This window comes from Narcine bancroftii, chromosome 11 (assembly GCF_036971445.1).
Source record: "Narcine bancroftii isolate sNarBan1 chromosome 11, sNarBan1.hap1, whole genome shotgun sequence".
NCBI lineage: Eukaryota > Metazoa > Chordata > Chondrichthyes > Torpediniformes > Narcinidae > Narcine > Narcine bancroftii.
The window spans coordinates 27,962,297-27,986,994 of record NC_091479.1 but is presented as its reverse complement, the minus strand read 5'-3'; the positions used below and the strand labels follow the sequence as shown (position 1 = coordinate 27,986,994).

At 47.7% G+C, this 24,698-nt stretch overlaps 1 long non-coding RNA gene across 1 annotated transcript; it reads right to left on the bottom strand.

The window, feature by feature from the left end:
- Window positions 1–11,434: 11,434 nt before the first annotated feature.
- LOC138746341 (uncharacterized) lies at window positions 11,435–14,673 on the bottom strand. Its single transcript, XR_011346878.1, has 3 exons — window positions 14,529–14,673; window positions 13,238–13,427; window positions 11,435–12,618 (listed from the first exon to the last, which is right to left on the bottom strand). It is a non-coding gene; the product is annotated as an uncharacterized lncRNA (long non-coding RNA).
- Window positions 14,674–24,698: the final 10,025 nt, after the last annotated feature.

Genomic DNA, 24,698 nt, shown 5'->3' with positions numbered 1-24,698 from the left:
GGGTAATGTTTCACAGTCACCTCCTCCAACCATGTCCGTGCCCTCTGTGGCAGGAAACCCAATCCAGAGTAAATGACAGATTGACTGAATGCCTCCACTTGGATCACAATGGCCATCTTGGCTCATGGTCGCAAGCTGTTTTAAGTTCCATTCCATTCCCACTCTGACCTTTGTCTTCTGCCTCCTCCATTGTCTGGGTGATGTCAAATCCAGAGGAACCATCTCTTATTGCATTTGTGAATCGATGGTATGAATATGGAATTTTCCAAGTTCATGTAACCTGCCCACACCCCCCCATATTTTTCTCTCTCTCCTGTTAATTCACCCAGTTCCCCTCGTATTTTCCCTTCTAAACCAGATGACTTATAAATGTGGGCAGAGAAATGGCAGATGGAGTTTAATCGAGACAAGTGCCATGCACTTTGAGAGGACTTGTAGTAGTGTTGCAATGAGGGATCTTGGGGTGCAAGCGCGAGCTCCTTGAAAGTGGCAACACAAGTGTAGAGCGTTAAAGAAATTATTCTTCATTGAGCAGGGCATGAAGTATAAATGTGGTTAGGCCACATTTTGAGTGTTTTCTGCAATTCTAGTTGCTGCATGACAAAAGGAGTTTATCAGGGGGTTGCTTGGGATAGAGCATTGGCTCTGAGGAGTGATTGGACAAATTTGGATAGTTTTCTCTGGAGCATTGGAAGCTGAGTGATGGCCTGGTTGAAATTTATCCAATTATTGTAGTCCTGGAGAAGGTAGATTTCTTCTTCCCCCGCCCCCGTGGGAGATGTAAAAATACTACGATGCCTATATTGAACATGAGAGGGGGAAAAGGAGAAAAGTGAGGCAGGTTTGTGCACAGTGCGGTGGGGGTAGGGCCCACACAGCCAGGATAGTGGTGAAATCGCCATAATTTAAGAGGCATTTGGTTGGGCACATGAACAAGAAGGAATGGGTGATGTGTATGGACCATGTGCTGACAGATGGGATTAATTTAAATGAGCATCATGGTCACCACAGATATTGTTCACCAAATGGCCTATTCCTGGGCTGCTCTGTTGGGTGATGATTCATCTCTTTTCAAGGATTGTTGCCAATGGGCAGTAAACTTTTCACAGAGGTCTATCTCCAATGAATGTATTTAGAACATTTCCATGAGTTAATTCCCTGTAGAAACAGCAGTTTATCATTCAAGCTGTGTAGCCACAGCAATAATGCAAAGTTTGAAGGCCATCATTACTGAATCCATTTTAATCAGCCTTCACCTTGTACAATGTTCAGTTGAGACAACAAAATCAAAATGCAAATTTTAACCTCTAGGAAAGATTAGTTACCCTCTGCACCACAGAATTATTGCTGAAAAAATATATGGAAAATTTTGTGAATTCAGCTTCCAAAGAGGTGATGAAGAGGAGCCACAACGAGATTTTAAAAAATTAAACCCAGAACATTTATTAGAAGCCGTTCATCACAATAAACATGTTCAGGTTCAGTTATGATCGATTCTGGAATGGCATGTGGCAGTAATAAAAAGAATGCAGGATAGATATATTCCAAGGAAAAAGGAATTAATGATTTGGATTGTGGTTTAAATGGTTTTGTGGCCAAATTTGCGGAGGTCCCCAAGATTGGGGACAGAGTAGGAAGTGTAGAAACCGTAAAGTTGCAGAAGGATATAAACAGATTAGGAAACTGGGCAAAATGATGGCAGATGAGATTTAACACCGAGAAATGTACAGTTGTACATTTTGGCAGTGGAAATAAACAGGAAGCATACTATTTGGATGAGATGAAAATTCAGACCTTGGATGTGCAAGGAAACCTAAAAATTAATGACCAGGTGAAATTTGTAATGAAGAAAGCGAATGCTATGTGGGCATTCAAATCAAGAGAAATAGTGTACAAGCGTAAAGAGGTGTTAATGAAGCTCTATGGGGCACAGGTGGGATCTCATTTTGAGTACTGGGTTCAGTTTTGGGCCCCCTATCTGAGAAAGGATGTGACGTTTTTGGAGAGGGTGCAGAGGAGAATGATGAGGATGATTCCCAGAATGCAAAATATAATGTATGAGGAGTCTTTGACAGCGCTTGGGTTGTATTCATTGGGGTATCGGAAATTAAAGAAGAAAGCTCATGGAGACATTTTGTATTTTGAAAGGTTTAGACAGGGTGGATGCGGGTAAGATGTATCCCTTGGTGGGTGAATCGAGGACAAGAACATTAGAGGTTATCCATCCAAAACAGAGATTGGGAAGAACTTCTGTCACCAGAGTGTCATGGAGCTGTGGAACCGCTGCCTCATACAGCAGTGGAAGCCAGATCACTGGGAGTATTTAAACAAGAAATAGACAAGTATCTCATTAGTGAGGGCATGAAGGGATATGGGGAAAAGGCTGGAAATTGGGAGGAGTGTAGAGTAGCTCAGTGTGTATTTGTGGAGCAGACTCAATGGGCCTGGTGGCCTGGTTCTGTTCTTTTGTCTTGGGATCTTGTTCTCATTTGAGAGAGATTATCGAAGGCAACTGAGGAAAATGGAAACAATTTGAGGCAATTGTTGGAGTAGGTAATTTGTTTGCCATCTCTATGTAAAACTCCAAAATTATCTGTCACTTTGGAGTGGTGCCAGTCCCTCCAACCCCTGAGGAACATAGTCTTTCTAATATGTCATGTGTTCTTTCAGCTACAAATGATTCTCTTTTTCAAACATGGCCACAGGTTACTCATGCTTCATTTCTGTCTTGCAATGTTTTTGGGTGGCTTTTCAGATGTAAATGTGGCAAATTCCATTTTGGGAGTGGATTTCTTGTCACATTTTTCGGTGATGTATTTGAAAAAACGTTGTTGTGTGGACTGCAGCTCTTGAATGCAAGTGAGCTGCATTTGTTGTCCTTCCAATGCCATCTGCTGCCTAACAAGCCTTCAACCCCTGATTGCTGCCCTTTCCAAGCCTTGCTCGTGTTTTCCTCGCCTCGTGACCCCATTCTATTTTAGCAAATACATATTTGCCGTGGAGGTTTGCTGAGAAGTCTTGTAAATTTGGAATATTGTATCAGTCAGGCACGGTGGAATTGTTCAGGGGACGATCATCTCTGCAAGGCCGCCAATCCCTAGTTTTTATCAGAACCATATGCAACCGTGAAGCCCAGCAGCTGTCAGATCTGTGGACTACGCCCAACTCTTGCCAATCCAATCTTGAAAGGTACAGCTTTCGGATGTAGAGTTCAATATTACATCGGTAGAGCCCACTAAAGAGGGCGCCAAACAGCCTTTAGTAAAAAGAGTTACTCAGGTTCGCACATGTGCAGTAACATCTGACGGCAATGTTATGAATGAACCACTTGTAGTAACATCAGTTGAAGTACCGGCTGGGGAAAGGCATTTGTCAACTGTAGCGGTGGCACTGCAAACTGCACCTTTTGAGATAAAAGAACCTATACAACTTGATGGATGGGGAAAACCCCGGCCAGCGTCCTCCAGTCATTGCTGGAGAGGCTGTGGCAGGGGTTTCCACACGCAGCTATACTACAAGGAAGGCAACCAGAATGAAGGAAGCAAAAGAAGACCCTTTGGTTATGCAGAAGAAGCAGGAATCTGTTGAGCCAGAATCTCTTCCAATTGAAAAGATTCTTGTGAATCTTGAATCTAAATGATCTTATACAATGCAGGGATTATCCAAGATTATGACTGAACTTGGTACTAGGTTTAATACTCTGTGGTGAAAATACATTCTCAACAGATGGCTGAGTTTGGAGCTTTTAAGCTTGAAGTGAGAGATAAATTTAATTCGTGTGAAGAAGATATATACGAAATACGAGATCATGTTTCAGATGTGACCAAAATGGTCAAAGACTTACAAACTCAAAATAAAGATTTGGTGAAAAAGATTGATTATTTGGAAAACCAATCCAGACGGAACAATATAAAGATTATTGGTTTGCCGGAAGGAATGGAGGGACCAGACCCAAGAAAATGTTTTACTGAATGGATTCCGCAGGTGCTGGGTCAAGAACATTTCCCGGAAGATATAATACTGGAACGTGCTCACAGAGCCTTGCGTAGAAGACCTATTTCAGGTCAAAGTCCAAGACCTGTTTTGGTTTGTTGGTTGAATTATTACGACAGAGAAATAATTTTACGAGTGGCAATTAGAAATGCACAACAGAGAAAATCACCCTTGATGATTCAAAATAATCGAGTTTTCTTCTATGCAGATTTGAGTCAAGAAGTTATGTTCCAATGACGGGAATTCAATTCTGCTAAAGAGTTGTTGTGGAAGAAAGGTTATAAGGCAACCTTTAGATATCCAGCTGTTTTGAAGGTTTTTCAAGATGGTTGCCAACCAAATTTCTTTGATTCTCCAAAGGAAGCTATAGCATTTGCTCAAGAGCTGCCAATTACTTGGTTTCAACAGAGACGTAGTCGCCGCGATCTCTAAGGAGACAAGAGATGGAAGAAAAGAGCCGTGCTCCAAGAAGGAATGGTTGTAATGGTGACTCGGCAGTTGGAGCTGATTAAAAGAAGAGTTGTTCTTTTTTTTAAATTTTTTTTTAAAAAAGGAATATTAAATAATGATGATGTTAGTTTAAGATGAAGTGAGAGTTGGGGGAGAGAACTGGATGGGCACTATTTCCTGAAAGTCATCTGCTACGTGTGAGTTATCTCACACCCATTTTTTTTGGGAGTTACCGCATTGCGTGGTTTAGACGGGAGGGGGTATTTTTAACCTGCTACCTGTTATTTTTCCTTTTTTTGTATTATTAGATTAAAGAGTTAAGGGTTTTCTTTTGTGTTTATAAAAAAAAGCATAAGTAAGTATTTGATTGTTTAAAAAACTAAAAATTCATGTGGTTTTTTTTGTAAAGTTTATTCAGTAGATCAGGAATATTTGAAATTTAAATGTGAATGGGATGGATAAGTTTTTTTTAAATATTTTTTCTTTAACTTTAAGGTGAAAGGAGTGGTAATTCAGGTGCATATTATTTTGCTATTTTAGTTATAGAACGAAGGGAATAATGGTGAAAGTTATAAATTGAATTGTACAATTCTTAATGAGGCTTGAATTTTGTTTGTGGCTTATGCTCTATTTGTTGAAGATATAGATTTCGTTGTAGATGTATTTTTATTATTTGGATATCTGAATTTTAACGTAATGATTGGGGATATTTAAATGTGGTATTGGAGCTTTTATTGGGTAATTATTCAAGGTTAAAAGGGAAAAATGGTGGAAGAGTACCAAATTTGAATTGTACAATGTTTAATGAGGTTGGAATTTTGTTTTAAGATGGCAGTTTATGTGACTAATATGATGTTAGATGTGAAGTTAGTTGATATTTGGTGAAGGTTTATCTCTATAGAGAAAGTTTTATTGTTCATCTTTTTTTTCTCATGCTACAATTTTTTTTAAAGAATTGATTATTGTTTCAGAATTTTTGATAGACAATGTTACTAATTTTACTAATTTTTTATTTTAAGTTTATTAATTATATGTTTCATCTTAACTCTGTTAAATATATGCATTTAAGTTTGATTTAAATATGTTTTTTAAGTCTGATATCTTAGTATTAATTACTTTTCTTTTTGTTAGTATTTTAATCGGTTATGTTTTTGGTTTTTTTTGTAAGTGGGTTTTTTTCTCACATATATTATTAACTTTATTAATTCTTCACTCTTTATATTGGGGGGAAGGGGGGGTTGGACTAATTTGAGTTGGGTTATTAATGTGTAATAATTATTGGGGAGGGTATACTTTATTTAGATTACTGATACTGTATTGTAATTTTATTATTTTGTTCTTAATTTTTAAATGTAATTCTATATGTTATTCATGTTATAAAATCTTAAATAAAGTTTAAAAACAAAAAAAATGATGTTGGCCACTACCGGTATGAATCGGTGATAAAAATTAATCGTACCAGTGAATTCTTGCAGCCCCTTCATTATGTGGGGTTTGAGGAAGCACTTAACAAACTCTATCTTTTCAAGCAGGGTTTAGTTCCGTGCCTGTTGATTTGACCCCCAAGGAAGTCGAACGTTTCCAACCTGAACTAGCACTTAGCAAGGTTTATATAGTAAGTCCAAATTCCCGCAGCCAGGCGCACAGTCACATTAGATGGTCTCTGTTTAGCTTCATTGCCACCACTTTGACATATTGTGGTTACTGCCACCCTCTGCTGTTGGAGAATATCCTCCTTGGTCTCAGCCCCTCAATGTAACTAAGAACCCCTAAAATGCCCCTAATGTTTTGGCCTTCATCACTACTCCTGGCAAGGCATTCTTGACACCCACAACTCTGGGTAAAAGAAAATACCCCTGATATCTCCCCTAAATCTTCCTCCCTTTGCTTTAGACAGATGTCTTCTAGTGTTTGCTACTCCGATCTGGGTTTCAGGCAAACTGAAGGGCATCTTTCACTGAGTTTCTGGTTTTCCAGCAGTTCTGGATGTCTGTCTCTGGATGCTCTGCTCCGTGGACCACCCCGCAGTATCCCATCTAGTCCTAGAGTCTCTGTGTCAGACATTCTCTGCTGACCACTGCCTGATGGCTTTGTGGTCAAATGTGTTTGTCTATGAAACCGTTCCCAGGAAGGTAAAGGGGCAAAGTCTTGCTGACTGGAACATTGTGCAGCACCAGGGACAGGCCAATCTTTCGCAACACCTAAGTCAGGTAGAACCTCAGCACATAGCAGCATTTGGTGCCCTTGCACTTTGGTTGCAAGCACAGCCACACACATTTATGGCCATGCTGGTTACACCCTTGTCCCCATTGATTGACGATGTACACGGTCCTTCTCCAGACTCTATCCATTTTGGACCCTCACATGAATAGGAAATTTGTTTTGGGAATTGACAGGGTGGTGGTGTGGGAATGGGCCAAACCTGGCTCACGTGCAGCAGGACCGAAAGTTCCTTGCACATTGCACCTGATAATCAGGTTTTACCCGAATGACAGAGATGGGTATCTCTGTGGTTCTCCCTGTCTCCTGGACCTGGGGGCCTTTGTACTGCTCCCCATCTCCTTAAGTTGGTGCTTTGTTCTCCACCACCCCCACAAGAAATCCAAGACCCCTGGATGGAGGGCAGAGGCGCAGAGAGATCAGTGAGAACACGGGTAGTTTCAACAGGGTGGGGTCCATCCAGGCGCCTGATAACAGGAGGAACCAAGTGGGAAGGAGGATGCAGGGCATTCGATAGCAGGACATTGCGAGAGAGTGGATTCCTCGAACTCTTGAGGGGAGAAGGCGCTGGTCGATCCAGCGGTTTAGGTGGGGCAGGGTATAGACATGGCAGCTGACTGGAATTGTCAGCGGGTTACTGAAACCTGGGAAAGGAGGGGAAGGAGGGTGCAGTAGTGTTCTGAGAGTGCTGAGGGAGAGGCAACATGGGTGCCACCTCAAGGCAATGGTCCCCTGATTGATTGCAGGGATGGGCTCTGTAAATAGACTCATAGATATCCAGCACAGAGCATCTTTGTCGCCCTGCCATCAGGAAGGAGATATGGAGGAATAAAAGCAGAGCAGCCAGGGAGGGAAATAGCTTCTTCCCACAGGCCGTGCGATTGACAAGGCAACATGAGCTGGATGGGAGCTAAGAATGAAAAGGGTGAGAGGAATATGGACTGATTACAACAGCTCAGCTAGCAGGAGAGAGGGGCTGAAGGGCCTGTTTCTGTTTTGTCTATCTGGACCAGCTTTTGAGTTCAAGCTTTAAAAAACCCAATCATTTTTAAATTTAATATCAACGGTACAGAATGAATCAAGAGACAAGATGGTCCAGCAGCAAGCGTCGAAGGCACTTCCTGAAACGGAGGCTCTGAAACCACAGGGAGGTTCTGGACGGAAAGAGGCCCAGCTTCTTCTGGAAGGAGGAGAGGAGAGGCAGGGGAAATGCGGGGGAAGGGAAGGGGAGGGGAGGGGCTAGGGATGCCGTCCACCGTTCACCTCCCCTTTCCTCTACCCCGTTCCCCTCCCCTTTCCACTGCCCGTTCCCCTCCCACATCGCCTCCCCCTTCCAGTCCCCAGTTCCCGTCCCCCGCTCGCCTCCCCCATTCCCCTCCCCCTTCCCTTCCTCCTACTCCTAACCCTAACCCCTAACAAAATCCTAAACCTAACCTTAACACTACCGATACCCCCTACCACCACTCCACGTCCCCTAACTCTACCCCCACCCCATCCACTAACCCTAACTTTATTCCTACGCCTATGCCACCCCCTAACCCCAACCCTAATGCTACCCACCATCCCCTAACCCCAAACCTCACTCCTCCTCTACCCCACTGCTCCTACCCCCTTCCCCTATACCTAACACAAGCCCACTTCCCTGAACTATAGACCTAACCATAAACCAAGATATAGCCCTACCCCATGTCTCCTAACACTAACCCTAACTCTACCCAACTTCCCCAACCCTAAACTAAACCCTATCCCTATCCCTTACAACCTACCTCCTTCCCCTAACCTCCTACCCCTTCCCATACCCGCACCCCCTACAACTATCCCCTTCCTCTAACCATACCTCCTACACCTTCCCCATACCCACACCCCCTACAACTACCCCCTACCCTATCCCTCACAACCTACCCCCTTCCCCTAACCCTACCCCTTCCCCATACCTGCACCCCCTACCACTATCCCTACCCTATACCTTACAACCTACCCACTTCATCTAACCCTACCTCCTACCCCTTCCCCATCCCCGCACCCACTACCACTACCCCCTACCCTACCCCTTACCACAACCCCTACCCTTACCCCCTTCCACTCTCCTACCCCCTTCCCCTCCCCCTCCTTCCCCTAGGTTAGGGGTAGGAAGGGGAAAGGGAAGGGGGAGGGGAAGGGGAGGAGGAGAAATGGAGGGGAAGGGGGAGGGTTAGGGGAGGGGATGGGGGAGAGGAAGGGGAGGGGGAAAGGGGAAGGGAAGGGCGGAGGGGAAGGGGGAGGTGAAGAGTGGAGGGCTGGGGTTAGGGCATAGGTGTGAGGGCAGGAGAAGGGGAAGGTGAGCGGGAGGGGGTTGGGATGGAGGAGGGGTAGAGGAGAAGAGGGGAAGTGGGTGAAGGGACATGGAAGAGGCAGGGAATGGGGTTGGCAGGGCCAGAGGGATACGACGGGGAGGGGTTCAGGCCATCATGATGTTGTCCGTCCTCTGTTCAGCTGGGATGCGAGGTTCTCTGGACTCGTGTCTTGTCTCTGAGATCGCTCCTTCTCCTGGGAAGAGAAATACGAGTGATAGAGATACTGCCTCTGAGGCCTGATCACAATGACTTTGGAGGGTCCCAACTCTTTCCCCATCATCCCCCCTACCGCTGAACACTGGAGCCTTTCCCCTTCCTGTGCTTTACCTGAGGAAGTCTGTTTTGGCGAAAACCACGATCTCTCTCTGCAGAGCTCAGAGCAACGTGTGTCCATCAGGCAACACCCTGGTTCTCCACGATATGGCAGCAAGATGTTAGACAATCATGGATGGATCAGTCGAGACCATTCAGCTGATCCATCTGAACCTACCCCACAACAATGTTACCCTCCCCTCCCTCACACCAGTACTCTCCATTTTTCTTGAATTCCTGTCCATATTAAAATCCTTTTCATGCCTTTTTTGGACCAGCCTCCGCTACTACCCCAACAATGCATTCCAGCCACCCACTACATTCTGTGTGAATAAAATGTACCCCTCACGTCTTGCCTAAATTTCCCTCAGCTCACCTTATTTAGACGTCCTCTGGTATTCTCGCCCCAGGAATGCACACAATATTCCAAGTGTTGTCTGACGAGAATTTTATACATCTGCAACGATACCTCTTGGTTTTTGAACTCAATCCACTGACTCCTGAAGGCCAGCACACAATACACCATCTTAAACTCCCTCTCAATTTGCACAGCAACTTTGAGCGATTTATGGCGCAGGATCTAAATATATCTCAGTCCTGCACACTGTTCATAATCCTGCCATTAACCAAGTGCTCTGCCCACACATTCTTGTAATCCGCATTCAATGAAGATATTGGTGTATATGAAGCTACTTTTAATGGGTCTCCAACCATCTTTGGAATAACTGTTATTCGTGCCCTTGAAAATTACTCTGGAAATAAACCTGGACCAGTTGCTTATTTAAGTACATCTGATTTACAGGATTGAACTCCATCTGTCACTTCTCTGCAAACTGGATGACCTATGACAACCTTCTACACTGTCTACAACATCTCTACCTCTGTGTGATCCCCTGACGTACCCACCCTTCCACTCCCATCATCATTCATAAAAATCACAAAGAGCAGGGGTCCCAGAGCAGATCCCTTTGGAGAGCCACTAGTCATTGTTCCATCTACTACTACCCTCTGTTTTCTGCAGACAAGCCAATTCTGAATCCACACAGCCAAGGGTCCATGGATCCCATGCCTCCAGACTTTCTGAATGAGGCCTCCGTGGGGACCTTGTCAAGCACCTTACTAAAATCCTCGTGCAGCACATACAGACTTTGACCTTCATCTATTTCCGTTGACACGTCCTCGAAAAACTCAATTTGACTCGTGAAGCAGGACCTGCTCCTCACAAAACTATCCATGAGTTTCCCCAGCATGTTTGGGCATTGCCCTCGGCCCCAGCATCTGCAGACTTCCTAGCCAGTCCCTCCCTTACCCCTTCCCAGAGCTTCCGCATCCATTAGAACATCAAGCATTGCTGCCCAGTACAGGCCCTTTGGCCCATAAAGGCTGTACTGACCTTTGTAAATGTTCTCCACAACCTTTACCTGTACCACACCCATAGGAACATAGGAAGTGGGAACAGGAGTAGGACAAAAATGGCCTATCGAGCCTGCTCCGCCATTCAATACGATCATGGCTGATCTAATTTATGACCTAACTCGACCTACCCTGCCTTCTTGCCATATCCCCAAATTCCTCTATCATGTAAAAATTCTGTTCCCTTACATCCACATGCTCGTCTCAGAGACTTTTATATGTACCTATTCTACCAACCACTCCCACTTTCTCCGGTGACGCATTCAAAGCTCTCACAACTTTCTGCATAAAAAAAATCTCCCCTCACCTGAAGCGGATGCTCTCTGAGATTTGCACCTGACACTTTAGGGAAGGTTTCTGGCTGTTCATTCCATCAAAGCCCCCCACAATCTTATTTAGAATAAGTTATTAAGCTGTGGAAGGGGCAAGTTGGGAGAGGGAGGAGGGTAGAGAGCTGGTGGGGGAGGGGTGAGAGCTGGTGGGGAGGGGACAAGGCCGTGTTGGGGAGAGGGATCAGGACTGCGTTGAGGTGGTGAACGGGCAGACACGGGTAGATCTACCTGCCGAGATAAAGGAGCAATAAGAAGGCCATCTCGGGATCTACCAGCATCTTCTGGGGCTTGATGTCTCAATGGAAAACCCCCTGAGGATGGTAGTAGGCCATGCTCTGCTACAGCTGGTACATGAACATCTGGCAACACAACGATATAACATGACCCACTCTGCCTCCACACTGGCCGGGTCTGGATCCTGAGGGTAAGGGGAGGTGGGTGAAGGGCCCCTCCCTGCCAATCAACATCCATCCTCATCATCCTCTCCACCCCTCTCCCCTCACTACCCTTTCTCTCCTCACCAATACCCATTGAGACCCTCATGCACCCTTCATCGATATCCAGTCCCCAGCGAGACTTAGCCAGTAAACTCCTTCATATCCTCCAACCCCACCATCCAAGCTTGCCCCAGTGGACAACTTGACCACCCAGACCCACAACCACCTGATGTAGATCATGGGAATGGGCTGCTTGGCCTTGTTGAAGTGCTGGGCCATGTAGTGAACCGTCTCGGGAACATAGTCCAGACCCAGATTCAAATAAACCTCCTCTTTCTCTTGGACACAATACACACATGTCAGCTGGATTTACCCTCCAACACCCCGTGCCTCTCCCAACTGGAGTGCCAGCCCCTCCTGCTCTCTGTTGGCCTGATGCCCCCACTGCTCAACACAACATGGCATGAATCCAAGGGCTCAGCGAGCAGAGCGTCAACAGGCCGTAGTGGACCCGTCTGCTGCCCCATCATTCGGCTTCTGGTGAGGCTGCACAAAATGTGCAGCTCTGACCGCCCTCCCTAGTGAGGCAAGGATTCACCGGGACAGAAAAACCATTGACGTTTCAAGATGAGACATGTTTGCAGCCGGGTGTTGGCTGGGGTCGAACATGTGGAGGCTGAGTTGTTGGGACGATTCAGAGCAGGCGTTGATTTGGAAGGGCACCAAAAGGTTCTGTGGAAGTGAGTTATGGGGGAAAATACATTCGTGAAATGAATTGGGGAAACAGACTGGAGGGGCTGAGTGGCCGAATTTGGCGACTTTGTCTTGTGGTCTTGGCTGCTGCTGTCTGGAATTGAAATGGCAAGAGGTCATGAGTTAATGGGTGAGGAGCAGGGCAGCCAGCGTCAAAGAGTCGGCACTGGTCAGAGGGGCAGGATGGAGGCAACAGAGAGGCTGCACCGAGACAGATCGATTGAAGGAAAGGGGAAGGTAGCAGCAAATGAAATGCATCAGAGTGGGGGTGGGGTGGGTGCAGGTGGATCTTACCTTGACTACAGAGGAGTAGAAGTTGAGAAGAGCGACGATGATGGTGTGATCCAACTTTCGCACGATCTGCAGTTTGCGGTTCTATGGCGAGAGAGGAACATCAGCAAGGCTGGGCGATGGGTCGGGGCCCTGAGGGGCGACTTGTCCAAGTTGAGGGGGGAGGCGGGGAGGAGATTCGTCAAGAGGTCAGAGGTTGGGAACTCCTAGGGAGGCCGAAGTGGGGGACTTTTCGAGAGTCAGTGGGGGGGACTTTTCGTGTCGCTGGAGTGGGGACTCATCAGGGGGTTCAATGAAGTATCATTTCAGTTTTTATGATTATTTTCCCAGCTTCTACTAAACAATTAATTTGCAGAAAATCTCTGATATTTGCCAGCTGTGTGTGTGTGTGTGTGTGTGTGTGTGTGTGTGTGTGTGTGTGTGTGTGTGTGTGTGTGTGTGTGGGGTGGGGGGTTGTGTGTGGGGAGGGGGGTGCTGTTGTAGGTTTGTGTGACTTTCGCTGTTTCCAAACCCCATGGCTGCCTTGGTCTCTGTCAGATGCTCCTCTTTCCACCCACCCTTCAAAAATGTGTTTGGGGTGTTTGTCAATTGGGTGTAATTGTGTGAAACAGGCTCATGTGTCGCAAGGGCCTGTGAACGTGCTGTAGGCCTAAAGTTAAATATCAGGGATTTCCATTTCCACACAACTGCTCCTCCCCCTCACCTTGAATCTCTTGTCCTGCAAGATCTTCTTGATGGCAATCAGCTCTCCGGAGTCCACCAGCCTTGCCTGGTACACCCCACCGAAAGATCCATTGTCGATGATTTTATCATCTGTGCAGGACACCACCTTGGGGACGTTGGGTCCATGACACGGTGTGGCCACCTCTGTTGTGACCTTATTGCCATGTCCTCTGGGGCAGAAGCAGCAGCATTTACACACCCAGAGGGTACACAACAGGTCATTTATCCCAACCCAGCCTTGCTGTCCAAGTTAGTCTCTACCCCTCCCTCTAACTCCCTTCCAAGGATCACCTAAATGTCAGAATTGATCCTCTGGTGGTTCTTTCCAGCCTCTCAGTAGAAATATTGCCACCCCAGGTCACTCTTTGATCACTCTCCTCAGACTGAGGCCAGTTCCGCAGCCGTTCACTTTGTCTACAACCCTCCCTCCATGAGAGCACGTCCCGGGGAGATGAAGCACTCTGAACCCCACCACGGGTTTAGCAGAAGCCCTCCACATTCCCAGAAGCTCAGCAACACCGTGATCTTCCATGATGCAAGCGAGACCTCGTCGCATGAGGGAGCAGGTGGTGCGGAGATAGACCCATGCTTCGTCACTCAACTCTGTTGGGTCCGCCGCAGCAGAAACACTTTCTAGCACCTTGATCCAGGTCCACTGGGGGAAAGAATCCTATCCCGGTTTGGGGGGTGTGGGGGTGTATGCAAGGGTGGAAGGGATCTTGTAACCCTGGGGGGGTGGGGGTGGGTGGAGGAGCGGTCCTGTCTCTCAGTGGACAGATCCCATTCCAGGTGGAGGGGGAGCTCTGTCCCATTTCTGTTGAAAGGTCTACCTTCCATCCCCCTCGCAACTTCCCTTCTCCCTCAGACACCTCACACTCTCCCCTGCCCCGATTCCTCTACCACACTCTGATCCCCCACCCAACACCACCCCCATGGTTTCCCCAGTGCCTTCCGTCCCCTCGCACCCCATCCCCCCAGCTCAACCCTATGTCCCATACCTCTGATCCAATCACCCTTGACATTAGCCCCTGATGAAATCCCATTCCTTCGTTCTCCCCTCCACTCCGATAGACCCCATCCCTGTATCCCCTCACATGCCATTGTTCTCCCCTCCCCAGTCCCCTCCAGCTGCCTCATAAAGTGCCCTGCACTCAGGATGGGGATAGGGGATTAAATGCAGCCTCCATTCTCTCCGCCCACACTGGGTGAAGGATGGTGCCAGAGGAGGCTCTGTCCCAGTAGGGGAGCCTGTAACAGGCTCTTTATCTCACCCATTGGTGCAGGGTGCTTCCAAACACAACTCTGTTGATCAGAGGGTCTCTGGCATGAGACAGAGTCCTACTCCGACATGCAGGCCAGAATCCCCTTCCAGGAGAGGCATCTTTCGCATATTGCTGTGCCATGGCACGACTCAGCTATGGCTGCCCCATGCAGTGACATCATCACCCCCTCTGTGTCATCATCTCCCCCCTCTGTGACACCTCCCCTCTCTGTGACACCACTAGTGTAATGGGCAGGGACATCCAACCATTTAAATCCTCCTCAATTTCCCCAAGCAAGGGGAGAATAATTCAGCTGGTCTAAATTACTCGTTGTTATCTATTCTAACTCCAAGATATTTGATTCCATTTTTCCTCCACATTTGTTGACTATTTTCTTGACATTGGCTCTAATCCCCCTTCCTAAGTGACATGATTTTGCACATATCCCAAAAGAACTTACACCCAGAGATCTCCCCATAGTCCTCCAGGGTGGAGCACAACTTGGGCAATGAGTGTGTCGGGTCTGTCAGATATATCAGAACAACTTCTGCAAATAAATTGATTTCATGCTCTTCCTGGCCTGTTCTGAAACCTTTAATGCCTGAATCCTGGGAAATGGCCTCGGCTAATCGCTCCATGGCCAGTACAAACTCACTCACTGGGGGTGTGGGGGGTGGGGAGTCTGACCTTGATCGGCATGCCTGTTGGCTACCTCTGTCCCTCTCATCTTGACATCAGTGGCTCAGGTTGGGGGAGTCTGTGCTGCCTCCTGCAGTGCACAGCAGCACTGCTGGACCACCTTTATCTCCTTATTTTCCTGGGCCCTCTCCAAATCTTTCCTTTCTATGATCTCACATTGGTTTCTCAGGAGAAACACTGGCAGTCAAAAGGCACCCTCTGATTCCCCTTAAATTTTGGGAACCCTGACTTCTTGAAGTGGGACAACACGTGGTGACCTATTTTCTCAAGATGTGGATCCAGGAGCTTGGACCAGTCTACCAGTTTGCCGTGGTCCGCCAGCATGCTTGCCAAGCTCCCCAACCCTGCACCCATGTCAGTCCACCCGCAGTTCTTGTTCTCCCTGCCTGCACTAGATTTCCTGTCCCGATTCCAAAGCATCTCCACTGCAGCTGTGTTCAGTCAGAACTCAAAGGACCCTGCTCACTGCACCAATTATTATGTGTGTGAAACTGATTCGAGGGGTCCCAAGGGTGGAGAATTTGAACACAGTTGTCTTTTATTGACATGTAGTGAAGTCGCATGAGGAGTAAAAGACACACACAGACACAAACTCGCTGGATTAATCGATACACTTGCAACCACTCGTGGAGAGAAGACTTGACAATCAACTTGTCACATACGATACCTTGAACAGGTCATTCATTGATCTTGGATGCCTGTGGGTGGTAGGGGATATGCAGGTGGCCCCAAATACTTGGCGTCACCACCCATTGCTGGTCGGACGTTACCCGATAGGGTATTCCACATATGGAGCACGCTTAAATGGTGCTTGATTGGCCCGCTGGCAAGATATCCGAGTATGTGCTGACCATCGTGAGAACATATCACTTTTTATTTTGGCAGGGGAGAGGCCTGATATGGTCAATTTATCAGACTTGGCCAGCTCCCGAACCCCAGCGAATGTGGCCCTTGGTTTTAATTGCTGACAAATAGGGCATATGGCCATCACAGTTCTTGCAACATCATGAGACCCCCAGATCCTCTGTCCATCATAGTTCCCCCATATGCCCACATTTATGATGCACCAATGCTGCCAAGGCTCCGGGGTCACTCTGCTTGGGGAAAATAGTGGCAGAGCATATTTGAGCAGCTCAGTCCACAGTGGCATCGCGTCAACTTCAGCGGTTTTCCTAGACGTGTGTCCATCCACGTGATGGACCCTGACTATTCTTTTGTTGTTCCACCTCTCAGAAGATCTGCCAGTGCTGTTGTCCTCAGAGTAGGCATCCATGGATCTGCCTCCCTGTTTCCTGCCGCCGACCCATCCACACTGACGTGCTGTTTGGCACAGCCCAGAAATCCTGTGGCACTAATCGGAAAAGAGGCTCCTGGGCCCGCCTGGTTGTCCCTTTTCGGATCAGTGCCACAGTTGCCAGCTTGGACAGTTGGCTCTCCCCTCCACCTCACCCTCTTGTGTCAGTACTTTATCTGTGGTGGGCTGGAGCGCTCCCACCTTACACCGCTGTTTTTCGCACCTCCATCAGCCGGAGCCCTCAGTAAACCAAGCTTTTTCCTGCTGTCCAGCATTGAGGATGTTGAACGGTTTGCCCCAGGCCATGGTGCCAAGCTCTTCTCGGGGTCATTCAGGTGGGAGGCTGTCACTTTCGGGCAGGACATGATCTGTTCTTGCAAGTGGCTCAGCCATTCGGGCCCGGCCTCTGTGCGGTCTGCCATGTACCACTTCTTTGGTCCGCTGTGAGTGGCATCCGCAGATTTAACCCATCACATGTTGGGGAAGTGTGGCTGGAGTGTGACTGTCTCTGCTGCCATCTGGTTCTCTGTGGTGAGCAGGCGAGCATCTGACACTCAGATGGGGAGTCGCGGGAGGCAGCTTCCAGGAGGGAATTGAACCAGAAGCTGTGTGGGACTCGGCGACCTTGCCTCTTTTGCTCGAGGCTCCACTAGGCCATTGTCTTCATGGCAGAGACAAGTCATTCAAAGGGTCTTCCAGTTTTGAGGGGTTGGGGGGTGCTTGTGGTCAGTGGCAGTGGTGTTCAACAGTGTGTTTTGCCATTTAAGAAGCCATTTGTTGTTCAGGTCTTCAATGAAGCGGAGAGTTTTTTTTCTGGGCAACATTGTACAGTAGATGGAGGGGCAGGGTGAAATGGGGAATATGTTGGCACCAGTAACCCAAAAGACCCACAAACCTTTGTGCCTCAACTTGTTGGTGGGCACCGCAATGAGGATTTTGCTTTGAGCAACCATTGATATTTCTCTGCTGCCTGGATGCTCAGGAAAAAGACTGTTGGACAAGGACCCTGGACCTTTTCCAGGTGGTGCCTCCCTGGTTCCAGTGTCTGTGGTGTTGCTACTGGTGTTCAAGACATCCTAAAGTGGGCCAGAGTTTGTGGTACATGGAGATACCAATGACATAGGGAGGAAGAGGGAAAAGTTCCTGAAAAGTGGGTCCAGGGCATTTGGTGAGAGCTGAAAAGAAATAGAACAAAGGGAGTCATGTTGGGCTGACTGTCTGGGCCATGTGACAGTGAGAGCAGGAACAGAATGAGGTGGAGGATGAAGGCGTGGGCTGAAGGTGCGGGTTAAGAGCTCCTTGAGGGCATCCTATTTGCCTTGCTCGGGAGGCTGATGTCGGAAGTCGATGAGCCTTGCTGCCATGTCCTGATGAGCAAGAACATCATGGAGGAGTAATGGATGTCATCAGCGGTGATCTCCTGGAGGTGGAACTGGTCCTTGGCCTGTTTGAACCCCACGTGTGGCTGCGACATCCAGAACGTTGACAGCTTCAACCAAACCATCTGAAGAGCCGCCTGGACCGTGATCTTCACGTCCAACTGAAGGGCTGGGTCCTGCTGAGGTCACCACTGTAGCAGGCGCGCTCCCGCTAAGTCTGGAAAGACTGACATGCACCCAAGAAGTGGAAGTGGAAGATAAGTTGCTTGAACAGGCAGCTTCAGCATCGGGTTGGAAGGCGATCCTCCCGTTGCTCATTGTTTCCCACCATGTGGGTCTTCCCCTGGGATGAAGGGCATTGGCCCCAACGGGGTCTGCGCTGTCAGCGTGTTTGTCGGCTCTCTAGTGTAGTGGCTCGTGTCTCGGTTAACAGGCCACTCCAACTTGATATGTCAGAAGAATATGGAGCCCATATTTACCAAGGGTGGGTGTGGATATTTACATGAAACCCTGACACACCCCTTCACCTGAAGGCCTCCGTTTATTCAATGAAACTTTAAAGTAACAGACACTTCTGTTGAGGCGAGAAGGGGAGGGGTTAGGATATTGGGGATGGGGGTGGGGTGTGGTGTCTTTATTCTTTCTTTTATAGATGCCACACATTAGATGAACATTATTATTAATAGTGTGAATTTGTTGTGGTTTTAAGTTTATAAATTTTTTTTTTAAATGATCAACAGGACCACGAGTGGCAGATAGGATCATGGGGACTCTCTCCCCCCAACCCACCCATCCCAAATATCAATGGGATAAACCAGGTTCATTGTCAACGTCGTCGAGGATCCCTTCCACCTGCCCACAGCATTTGGCAGCTCTTCTCATCAGGAAAGAGGTCGAGGAATATCGGAGCCAGGAGCACCAGGCCCAGAAACAGATTCTTCCTGCGAGCAGTGAGAATGGAGAATGATGGATGATCGGCTCAGTCAAAGACTCCATGACTCTGCTATTGATTCAACAGAATTTATTTCTTTTTTGGGAGGGACTGCACGTGTATCATTTGTCTCTCTGTGCGTAGGTCCAGTTGTGTGTTTGCAGAGGTTTCCACCATGAATACAGTTTCCTCGGGTTCAATTTGAACGGGTACAGAGGAGCTTTCCTGGATAGGAGAATGTATCTCATGAAACAAAGGTGACTGAGTTCGGGCTTTTCTCTTTTTCACCCCAAAATTAACTTTATTCTAAAATTATTGACCAAGAGGACAACTGTTCCATGTCTTTTCTCATCCTCGTGTTGCATGCCTATATTCCCTTCACTGCACACGTTCTCTGTTTAGCGTCATTCCACCACTTTGACACCTTGTGGTTACTCCCTGCACTCTGTGGTTGAAGGGGTTCCCCTTAGTCTCCGCCCCTCAAGACCCGGAGGATTAGAGTCCTTACCCACAGCTCCCTCGTGTTGGCTGCGCCAAGCCTCAGTGCATCTCTCAGCAACCTGGAATAGGCCGGTGGGCAGCGTTCCCTCACCCACATCTCCATGTCCTAAAAGACCAGCAGGTTAACGTCGAACAGTTATGCCCTTCGGACCTCGATGTTGTGCTGACCTATCAATTCCAAGCAAAATAAAAACTAGACCCTTCCTCCTTCATAAACCTCCATTCTTGCTATGGAGGGAGTGCAGAGGGGATTCACCAGGCTGATACCAGGAATGGCAGGAATGACTTATGAGGAAAGATTGCGGAAATTGGGATTGTACTCGCTGGAGTTTAGAAGATTGAGAGGGGATCTCATAGAGACATATAAAATTCTGGCAGTACTGGACAGAATGGATGCAGATGGGATGTTTCCAAGGATGGGAAAATCCAGAACCTGGGGCCATGATTTGAGGATAATACGCAAACCATTTAGGAACGAGATGAGGAGGAATTTCTTTACCCAGAGGGTGGTGAATCTGTGGAATTCATTGCCACAGAGGGCAGTAGAGGCAGGTTCATTAAATATATTTAAGAGGGAATTAGATATATTTCTTCAGTATAAGGGTATTAAAGGTTACGGAGAGAAGGCGGGGATGGGGTACTGAACTTTAAGATCAGCCATGATCTCGTTGAATGGCGGAGCAGGCTCGAAGGGTCGAATGACCTACTCCTGCTCCTATCTTCTATGTTTCCTTCATTCATGTGTCCAAGAAGCCCTTAAATGCCGCTAATATTTCAGCCTTCATCACCACTCCTGGCAAGTCATTCCTGGCACCCACAACTCTATGTAAAAACAAGTACCCCTGATATTGCCCCTAAAGCTTCCTCCCTTTGCTTTGGGCTTCTAGTGTTTGCTTCTCTTATCTGGGTTTCAGGCAGACCAAAGGGCATCTTTCACTGAGTTTCTGGTCTTCCAGCAGTTCTGGATGTCTGTCTCTCGATGCTCTGCTCAGGGGACCACCCCACAGTATCTCATCAAGTCCCAGTCTCTGTGTCAGCAGGAATTCCATGCTGACCACTGCCTGATGGCCCTGTGGTCAATAGTGTTTGTCTATGCAAGCATTCCCATGAAGCTGATGGGCCAAATTCCTGCTGACTAGGACATTGTGTGGCATCAGGGCCAGACCAATCTTTCACAACACCTGAGCCAGGTCGAACCTCAGCACATAGCGGTTTTTGGTGCCCTTGCACTTTGTTTCCAAGCACAGCCATGCACAATAGCCATGCTGGTTAGGGTTATGCCCCCATTGATTGACGACGTACATGGTCCTCCAGACCCTATCCATTTTGGACTCCCACATGAATAGGAAATGTGTTTTGGGAATTGACAGGGTGGAGGTGTGGGGATGGCCACACCTGCCCCACATGCAGCAGTACCGAGAGCTCCTTACACCTGATGACCAGGTTCTACCCAATTGACTGAGTTGGGCATCTCTGTGGTTCTCCCTGTCTCCTGGAACTGGAGGTCTCCTTACTGCTCACCATCCCCACAAGACAACCAAGACTCCTGGATGGAGGGCAGAGGTGCAGAGAGATCAGTGAGAATACAGGTAGTTTCAACAGGGTGGGGTCCATCCTGATGCCTGATAACAGGAGGAAACCAATGGCGAAGGAGGATGCAGGGCATTCGATAGCAGGTGGGGGAGGGTGTAGACATGGCAGCTGTCTGGAATTGTCAGCGGGATACTGAGACATGGCAGAGGAGGGGAAGGAGGGTACAGTTGTGTTTTGACGAGAGAGTGCTGAGGGAGAGGCAACATGGGTGGAACCTCAAGGTAGGGGACCCCTGATTTTTTGCAGGGATGGGCTCTGAAAATAGACTCACAGATATCCAGCACAGAGCATCTTTGTCCCCCTGCCATCAGGAAGGAGATATGGAGGAATAAAAGCAGAGAAGCCAGGGAGGGAAATAGCTTCTTCCCACAGGCCGTAAGATTGACAAGGCAACATGAGCTGGATGGGATCTAAGAATGAAAAGGGGGAGAGGAAAATGGACTGATTACAAAAGCTCAGCCAGCAGGAGAGAGGGGCAGAAGGGCCTTTTTCTATGTTGTCTATCTGAACCAGCCTTTTGAGTTCAAGCTTTGAAAGACCAAACCATTTGTAAATTTAATATCAATGGCATAGAATGAATCAAGAGACAAGATGTCTGTCCAGCGGCAAGCGTCGAAGGCACATCCTGAAACGGAGGCTCTGAAACCACAGGGAGGTTCTGGCCGAATGAGGCCTGGCTTCCTCTGGAAGGAGAGGAGAGGCAGGGATAATGTGGGGGAAGGGGTGGGAAGGGGAGGGGGTAGGGATGCCTTCCTCCGTTCAACTCGCATTTCCTCTACACCGTACCCCTCCTCATTCCCCTGCCAATTCCCTTCCCTATCACCTCCCCATTTTCCGTGCCTCGCTCGCCTCCCCCGCTCCCCTCCCCAACCTAACCCTAACCCCTAACAAACCCTAACCTTAACCTTAACACTACCGATACCCTTAAACACTACACCATGTCCCCAACCCTAACTCTTATTTCCATCCTGTCCCCTAAGCCTATCCCTATGCTGTCCCCTAAACCCAACCCTAATCCTACCCACCTTCCCCTAACCCCAACTCACACCCCACCTCTACCTCCTCCTCCTACCCCCTTCCCCTAAACCTAACACAAGCCCACTTCCCCGAACTCTAAACCTAACCATAAACCTCGACCTAACCTGAGCCCACATCTCCTAACCCTAAACCTAACTGTACCTCTACCTGTCCCTGACCCTTATCTTAATTCTAAGTTAGGGGTAGGAAGGGGAGGGGAGGGGAAAGGGAAGAGGGGAAGGGGAGGATGGGATGGGGAGGAGGGGAAGGGGAGGAGGGGAAGGGTAGGAGGGGAAGGGGAGGAGGGGAAGGGGAGGGGAAGGGGAGGAGGGGAAGGGGAGGAGGGGAAGAGGAGGGGAAGGGGAGGTGAAGGGAGGAGGGCTGAGGTTAGGGCATAGGTGTGAGGGTATGTGATGGGGAAGGTGAGCGGGAGGGGGTTGGAATGGAGGAGAGGTAGGGGAGAAATGGGGGGGGGAAGTGGGTGAAGGGATATGGAAGAGGTGGGGAATGGATTTGGCAGGGCCAGAGGGAGAAGCAGGGGAGGGCTTCAGGTCATCATGATGTTGTCCGTCCTCTGTTCAGCTGGGATGCGAGGTTCTTCTGGACTCGTGTCTTGTCTCTGAGATCGCTCCTTCTCCTGGGAAGAGAAATACAAGTGATAGAGATGCCGTCTCCGAGGCCTGGTCACGATGACTTTAGAGGGCCCCAACTCTTCCCCCATCACTCCCCTCCCTACCCCTGCACACTAGGGCCTTTCCCTTCCTCTGCTCTACCTGAGGAAGTGTGTTATGGAGAAAACCACAATCTATATCTGCAGAGCTCGGAATCACGTATCTCCATCAGGCAACACACTGGTTCACCATGACATGGCAGCAAGATGTTGGACAAATCATGGATGGATCAGTCGAGTCCCTTCAGCTGACCCATCTGAACCTACCCCACAACAATATTACTCTTCCCTCCCTCTCACCAGTACCTTCTGTTTTTCTTTTATTCCTGTCCCTATATTAAAATCATTTTCATGCCTTTTTTGAGACCAGCCTCCACTACTACCCCTGGCAATGCATTCCAGCCACCCACTACATTCTGTGTGAATAAAATGTCCCCCTCACATCTTGCCTAAAGTTCCCTCCTCTCACCTTATTTAGACGTCCTCTGGTATTCTCGCCCCAGAAATGCACACAATATTCCAAGTGTGGTCTGACTAGAATTTTATACATCTGCAACGTTACCTCTCAGTTCTTGAACTCAACTCCCTGACTCCTGAACTCCAGCACACAATTCACCATCTTAAACTCCCTCTCAATTTGCACAGCAACCTTGAGTGATTTATGGAGCAGGATCTAAATATATCTTTGTCCTGCCCACTGTTCATATTCCTGCCATTAACCAAGTGCTCATCCCTCACGTTCTTGTAATCCGCATTCAATAAAGATATTGGTCTATATGAAGCTAATTTTAATGGGTCTCCAACCTTTTTTGGAATAACTTTTATTCGTGCCCTTCAAAATGACTCTGGAAATTAACCTGTACCAGTTGCTTGTTTAAGTACATCTGTATTTACAGGATTCAACTCCATCTGTCACTTCTCTGCAAACTGGATGACCTATGACAACCTTCTACTCTGTCTAAAACATCTCTACCTCTGTGTCATCCCCTGACATACCCACCCTTCCACTCCCATCATCATTCATAAAAATCACAAAGAGCAGGGGTCCCAGAGCAGATCCATTTTGAGCGCCACTAGTCATTGTTCCATCTACTACTACCCTCTGTTTACTGCAGACAAGCCAATTCTGAATCCACACAGCCCGGGCTCCATGGATCCCATGCCTCCCGACGGTCTGAATGAGGCCACCGTGACGACCTTGTCAAGCACCTTACTAAATCTTCGTGCAGCACATACAGACCTTGACCTTCATCTATTTCCTTTGACACCTCCTTGAAATACTCAATTTGACTGGTGATGCAGGACCTGCTCCTGACAAAACTATCCATGAGTTTCCCCAGCATGTTTGTCATTGCCCTCGGACTCAGCATCTGCAGACTTCCTGGCCAGTCCCTCCCTTACCCCTTCCCAGAGCTTCCGCATCCATTACAACATTAAGCATTGCTGCCCAGTACTGCCCAGTACAGACCTTTGTAAACGTTCTCCACAACCAACTAACCCTTACCCGTACCACACCCATAACTATGGGTGGAATAAATATCCAATTAACTTCTTTCTAAAATAATGCATCATTAATTTGATGTTGATTCCAATTTTGAATAACTTTTCATAATTCTCGTTCAGCTCCTTTAAAGTTAGATCCATTATCAGAACATAATTCTTTTACTTGACCACGTCTAGGAATAAAACGCCGAAGAACATTAATAAAAGAGTCTGTATCAAGCAATGACGCTACTTCAATATGAATTGCTCTCATAGTCAAACAAGTGAAAATAACTCCATATCATTTTTCAACACTTCGTCCTCACTTTAATTGCAAAGGACCAAAATAATCAACTTCCACGGATGTAAATGGGAATTCATCAGGTGAAACTCTGTCCTGTGGTAAATCTGCCATTTGTTGTTGTCCAGGTTTTCATTCTCTCTGTTAGTCACAAAGAGATGAAACCTCATGATTTCATTTTTAATATATTTAAGCACTGATGTTCTATCAGTCCAAAACACAGGATCTGCTAACTCCATCTGTAATTCTCTTCTTAACATAGCGTCCATTTTGCTCGCCATAATAGCAGCAGTCAATTCCATTCAAGGTCTG